Genomic DNA, 6,781 nt, shown 5'->3' with positions numbered 1-6,781 from the left:
AACAGAGATTGTTAAAATTCTACTAGAACATCAAATATCGTTCATATTTGGGAACCCCCCCCTTCCATACTGTATACATTCATATATATATATATAAATAAATCAAGACACACGGTAGTGTGCCGTGCGGCCAAAACAACCTGCAGGACAAACCGTGTGTTATTAACAGGAGTGTAAAGCAGAAATGTGTATCTCGGACTATGATATTCCAAACCATTTCATATTTTCAGTGGATGTGCTCAACTGGACCCTTACTTCACATACCAAATTTACCCACCAAAATGCCCCAAATTGAAGAAAAAACTGTAGATATTAATAAATAATAATAAAATTGTAACTAATTAATCACTAGATTTAAGTGATCGGATAAGCTACTAACCATGAAAACGATGCAATTAATTTATCTTCTCAAACGAAACAGTACAAAAAAAAAGACAAAAACCATTTACTTCAAACAGCTTAAGCTTTGTGCACTGACAAAAATTGGGGTATTAGGTTCATTTGGGGCGGGTTTAACCAAATGGTTAGAGTACGCGCACTGTTATTCTGAATGTTCATGGTTTGCATCCCTTGGCTGCAAAATCGCGCCCCTCAATTTAGGGCTGTGAATGCGCTGTGGAAATAATAGCAGTGAAATTTCACTATTTGGTCAGGTCAGACAGGAGTTGGTGCTGGATGCTGTTTGCTGCTTATCAAAGATAACCCTTGTGTAACTTTGCGAGAAAATTCTAAAATACACAAACATTTATGTTTAATTTCTCAAAACAAAAAAAGGCAAAATAAAATTAAAATAGTGCTTATAAATTCATAAAATGTAAGTGAACTTAGGAATTAGATCTTTTATTGAGTTGACGTGTTAGTTCATGACCGTAGAAACTATTACAGTCCATTATAACTTCTACTACAACACATATAAATTTTTATCAAATCAAGGACAAAACAACAACAACAAAAAAACAGATCAGTATCAAAAGAAGTTAAAATATTTATCAGATTTTTCAAAGTATAATTTAATAATGTGCAGCTTATAAACATTAATTTAGGTAGTTCTATGGTTAGATACCATTGCATCGAGTAATATTTTAGTGCTAAATTCATTATAGCCCATGCACAAGGGATTGGGCTACGTAGTTCAATTAAGCCGAACTAACGGTTTTAAGATTAATCTCTAAAAATTAAATCGATAAGACTGGTATGTACTATTTAATCTAATGAAAATATTAACTATCATTTAAAACTCATATAAGTATTTAGCTTAGCATTTTATTTACATCGCTTTCTTTTCGTCAAGCGGTTAGCCTGAGGACTTATAACGCTAAAAATTTGGTTTCGATACCCGCGTTGGGCACAGTACAGATATCGAATTTGAGTAGCTTTGTGCTTAACAACAAACAGACAATCTGAATACAGAACGAAGAGACAAGATGTTGACTAAATGTTCAGTCTTCCTCTGGTCAAACTGTCGTAACAAATAATTAGAACCGTAGTTGCAGTCGAGATTAATTGATGTTTCCTTTGTTCTTATAATTCATATATACTGAATCTCATGCAAACAACATCTTCGATTCAGCTTGGAATGAAACGTTGCCTATATTTTAATATATTTTCTTTTCACAAGGTCCTGCTTCAGCTGTTTTACCAGTTGAACAGGGTATTTATTTTTGTTTAAGTAGACAAATTTTAACTAACTGATCACTGACATTAAACTATGTATGTATGATCTTTACAACGCCCATTTTCCTTGAAAACAGTCTCCACATATATGTGTTACATTTAGTTACACTTCTTTCGTTCAAGGTTTTGCTGACACAGCTTCGAGATGATGGTTTTACGTGTCTAGAACGAGATGTTGGTTGAATTCCAAGAAACCTGGATGTGTTCGATGCCAAAACCAAGGCCAACACTGTACACAGAAGACCTAACATGCAAAATAACATTTCTTCTGAGTCACGAACTTTATGACGCGACGAGTATTGTTGGAAAAGTTGGCGAACTATACGCTTGAAAAGATTTATTATATGCACGAAGGAAACGATACGTTAGTGTAGGCGTAAAAAGGCTGCTAATGTTAATATGGTCAAAAGGCGAATCTGGTACGTTAAACACATAAAAATACGCAAGGTAAAAATAATAATTATTAGGATCTAAGCATAAAAATGGATTTGACTTTACATATTAGTGTGTGTGTGTGTTTTGCTATAACAAAATAAACTTTGGGGTATAGTTTTTTTTGTTCTTGTAGTAATAAAAACAGAAAGCAACTAAACACACATCGATCTAGCTATATTTTACAAAAAAAAAACTTGAAAGGCTCACGTTCTCAAGCTGTTTACGCTTTTAACTTGTGAAATCCCCCATAATACAGGTGGGATAGTGTGTTCTCAAAAGATATTTACTAGACTATGACACCAGTTTAGGGGATCAGTCCATCAATTTTCGAAAACGATTATCAAGACTTAAAATCCTGGTAAATTTCAACAATGTGTTTACAGAGACTTAAAACATTAAGTAATGTAAGGAAATTAGGACGATAAATGGTGGAAAATTTAATTTTTACATGATTAAACAGTGGAAGTAATGAGCTGACATTACATTTTTATCTTTAATTCAGTTGGCTAAGCAGAGGTTTTACGTCCCCGCTGCTTTTTTCAGTTCCAGATGCATTAGCAGTTTACCATATAATAAAAAATGAAAAAAAAACTCAGGTTTTACGCCCCTGTAAAACGTCTTTTTGGATCATACATTATTTCCAACAGTAAAAGCAAAACTGAGGCTTTTTGTTTATATTCACCCTTATATACACAATAGGCTAAACTGGTTGGTTAGAGATAACGCTGACATCTGTACCTAAATTCGAACAGCGGACCAGAAGGGAAGCAATTAGTTGAGTTCAGCTATTCTTAATCAATAGCGAGACTGACTGTTACACTTATAACGCATCCACAACTTAAAGTGCGACTGGATCGTGGTTGGTATTACCACGTCTTGAAACAAAGGCCTACGGATCCCCAATACTAGGCCATGCTCTAGCCATCCAACATTAACGATTGGATAAATATTTTTTTGACATTACCAAAGAAATATTGTACAGGTAAAGAAAAAACTTTTAAAAAAAGAATTAAATGTAGGGATGGCTAATATCAATCCTTCAAAAACAATGCAAACAAGATGATAGGTATGGCATTTGCATCATCCCAACATAATAACACAAGCATAGAGTGTTGTAGAACGTTAACAGAAAAAAATAGGATAAATTAAACTCAACTGTGATTGAATAGTTATACATATTGCTATATGTTAATTCTTGCCTGTGTTATTATATAGGAATGATACAAGTGTCATTCCTACTATCTTGTTTGCATTGCTTTTGAAGGGTTGATATTAGCCATCCCTACGTTAAATTCCTTTTTTGAAAGTTTTTTTTACTTGTTTGCTTGTTTTTTAATGCAATGTGTCAATAGACATAGGAAAGTTGTATTTATAACCAAATTTTAAATACAGTGAGGTTCCAACTGTAATATTTATTGTTTATCTATTATTGGTTGGTAATTTCTGTTTCATCCTGCATTTAAACTTTTCAAAGAACACCACATTTCTGTAATAAAGCTAACTTCAAGGGGTAATGATAACATCGTTTATACTAGAATTATGATTTTTCAAATTACTACTAATTATTAATAATACTTATAAAAGTAGATAGTCCGTTTGAAAGTATGTCACCTCAGTAAAATTGGTTTTTGAGTTATCATGTAATAAAAAAGAAACAGAAGAAAGAAGAACAAAAAATTCAAACTTTTTGCTATAATATTTACAGACATTCCTAGAACTTGTGACTCAGTCATTACATAGATATTGTTATAAAAGGAAACACTGTATAGTATTGTAAAGTTCTGATGACCTATTGAGGAGATATTTAAAATACCATTTCGATGAATAATACGAGCCATCCCTACGTAGGCAGTGCTACCGCCTGCCTGCCTGATAAGACATGTTTCTAAATGTTCATTTCTTTACTCATGACTCACAATAATCCTATTTGTTATTGATTTCAACATGCTTTACAACGTCTTCATATTTTGGTATTTAATTATATTTTCATGTTATGCATTAGAGATTCAACTGGATTTATTTGGGATTAACAAATGATTCAAAGACTTAATTGCACCCAGGTAAATGATCTTACTTTAACTGAACTCTAAAAAATAAATATTCAAAGGCTACAACAGGAACATGACTTATTAAGCCTAAACATTTACAGCATCTGAACACTGGATTCTAAAACAGGAACTGCAACTCACTAACTAACTCCAGAGAAGGACTACTAGGTTCCCTAGAACTTTATTTATTAACTTTAATCAACCTTAATCATTTTCACTTAAGTAGTTTAACAATTATTTTATTTATAATTTCATAATTGGTCGTAAGATGGCGGTATTAACCATACGACGAACGACACAGGAGTTACCAGGCAACGAGTGGATTACGTACATGTAGATAACAAATTAATTGCATCCTGTAATGCTAGCTTGATGGAAAACATTTTACTGTTTATTTTCATTGGTTCATTAGTCTCCCGTTAGGTGGTAAATTGGTTCGAATATCAGGGGATATCATGTTTTTGTTAAAACAGTACAAAAGAACGCAAGCAATAATGATAGTTTATCCATGAAACCAGCAGATACTTTAAGTGATGCAAATAAGGATATGTAATTGAAAAAAAAAAAGAACCTGTGCAGTACATTTTCGCTTCGTCTTGATTTTCCAAAAAAAAAATGCCAAGATTAATATTGCGTTGGCAGATTAGTAACTGAAAATATAAATAAACAAAACATTAGTGTACTGGTTAGTATTGTCAGGATAGTCTTCATAATGATTTAGATTATATTCAATATTAAAGAAAGTTTCGTTTTGAATGTACTACTGTAACAGAAGTAAATTACTGACATATGAATAATACATTACATCGAAAGTGTTTTAATTGCATAAAATATAAATATATTAATTTAATTGGTGTGAAACCCTTAAATATTCTAATGAAGCCCGCCCGACCTGCTAATGAAGAAACTGTTTTACGTTCCATAAAGGCACAGGTGATTAAAAACAAAACAACAAAGGTCACTAATCAAAATGAAGTAACAAATGGTATGACAGCAAATATTGAATGGCAGATGATAAGATCAGTGACAACAGCAGATATTTTTTGCAGATTAATGCCAAACTAAGCATACTGTCCAATTTGAAAATGGAAATAAGTGAATTGAAAAACAAGAAAATCTGTAAAATCCATGTTCTTTGCCTTGTGATGAAATTATTATTAAAATACACAATTTTAAGAAAACTAACCACCAATTAGATATTCAAATAAGTGAACTTATAATGCAAAGTTAAGGAAAAGGATAAAATAATCATATCGCTAAAGCTACAAACAATTGTATCCGAACAATGGGAAAGAAATCCAAATACTTAATCGCATGGAATTACTACTATTACAGTCTCAAGAGAAAGGGGATTTAATCAAGATCTCGGGTAATATAACTGAATAACTAAGAATTGAAAACAGAAACAACTGGAAAATTATATAGACTACTAGTAAGTAGTAAACAAAAACTAATGGAAAATGTATATAGACTACTAGTAAGTAGTAAACAAAAACTACCACCCATAATTGTAAGGTTTAAAGAGAAACAACTATGGATAAATAAAAGTTAGATCGCTTAGTGCAGATATAATGAAAAATATCAGAAAACAAAAAAATTCATATAAGAATTTTACTAGTGCTAATGAAAATATATTCTGGGAAAATATAAAATTAAAAAAAAGAGAAAACACGTACAAGTTTATGTTGCCGAAAAGTAAAATTTTTATTAAAAATAATGAAGAGGGGAGAACAACACTGGGAATGATATTCATCCAATTGAAAGGAATTATTTAAGAAAATGAATTCAAATTAATATAATTTTATTCCAGAAATTGACCATTCAACGGTATCTAATTTGAAAGAGTGGGTTTTGTAAAGAAATTTGGAGTTTTCGAATTAGTCTATAGGAGTGTTACGTTTGAATATTCGAAGCAATGGAATTAGGTGACAGTGGTGTTATTGTATGTTATAGAGAACCTTCATGTTCTGGTATTTCGTACAGAAACTGGCCTAAAATGTTGGTTCTGAACTTGATTTAAATATCATTTCTTTCAAGAAATAACGATCATATACCAAAATTTTCCAACACTGTATCTTCTCTAATAACTTATATAGGTGTTATATGAATACTGGTTACTATGAATGTTAAAAAAACCAGGAATTGATAACATTCATGATTTAAAAAGCTATAATTTTACATTATCTCACGTTATTAGCTAAATTTTAAAATGAAATTAATGAAAGTTATGAAGCATCAATAGAGTTAAGAACTTTACAACAAGTCAGGTAAAAAGTACGGTATTGCGATCTTGCTAGGGTATAGAGAAAATAACGGAAATAATGCGTGGTTAATATTTTAATTAAATTTCAGAAAGAAATAACATTGTTGCAAAAAAAATCAGTGTTGGTTAAATGATGGTACAATAATAATAATATTTTTATTTTTAGATTTATCAAAGGCCTTTGATACATCGAACCACTCTATTTTAATTAAAAAGTTGTACAATACTGAAGTTAGGACTTCTTTGTTAAAATGGTTTAAAGTTATCTATTTGTTTGTTTTGAATTTTGCGCAAAGCCGTCCCTAATTTAGCAGTGTAAGACTAGAGGGAAGGCAGCTAGTCATCACCACCCACCGCAAAC

The 6,781-nt window shown here is 31.5% G+C and overlaps 1 protein-coding gene and 1 long non-coding RNA gene across 6 annotated transcripts in view; one reads left to right on the top strand and one right to left on the bottom strand.

Annotated features, from left to right (window-relative positions):
* LOC111085554 overlaps positions 1 to 2,226 on the top strand; it is a 2,878-nt gene extending 652 nt beyond the window's left edge. The window contains exon 2 of the long non-coding RNA XR_002610374.1: positions 1,798 to 2,226. This is a non-coding gene — a long non-coding RNA (uncharacterized LOC111085554). The remainder of the gene's footprint in view (positions 1 to 1,797) is intronic.
* The window catches only part of LOC106458457 (cAMP-specific 3',5'-cyclic phosphodiesterase, isoforms N/G-like), a 168,629-nt gene that overhangs the window by 53,884 nt on the left and 107,964 nt on the right, over positions 1 to 6,781 (bottom strand). The gene's annotated exons all lie outside the window — the stretch shown is intronic.

Source organism: Limulus polyphemus, unplaced genomic scaffold (genome assembly GCF_000517525.1).
Source record: "Limulus polyphemus unplaced genomic scaffold, Limulus_polyphemus-2.1.2 Scaffold466, whole genome shotgun sequence".
Classification (NCBI taxonomy): domain Eukaryota; kingdom Metazoa; phylum Arthropoda; class Merostomata; order Xiphosura; family Limulidae; genus Limulus; species Limulus polyphemus.
This window is presented reverse-complemented; position numbering and strand designations above follow the sequence as displayed.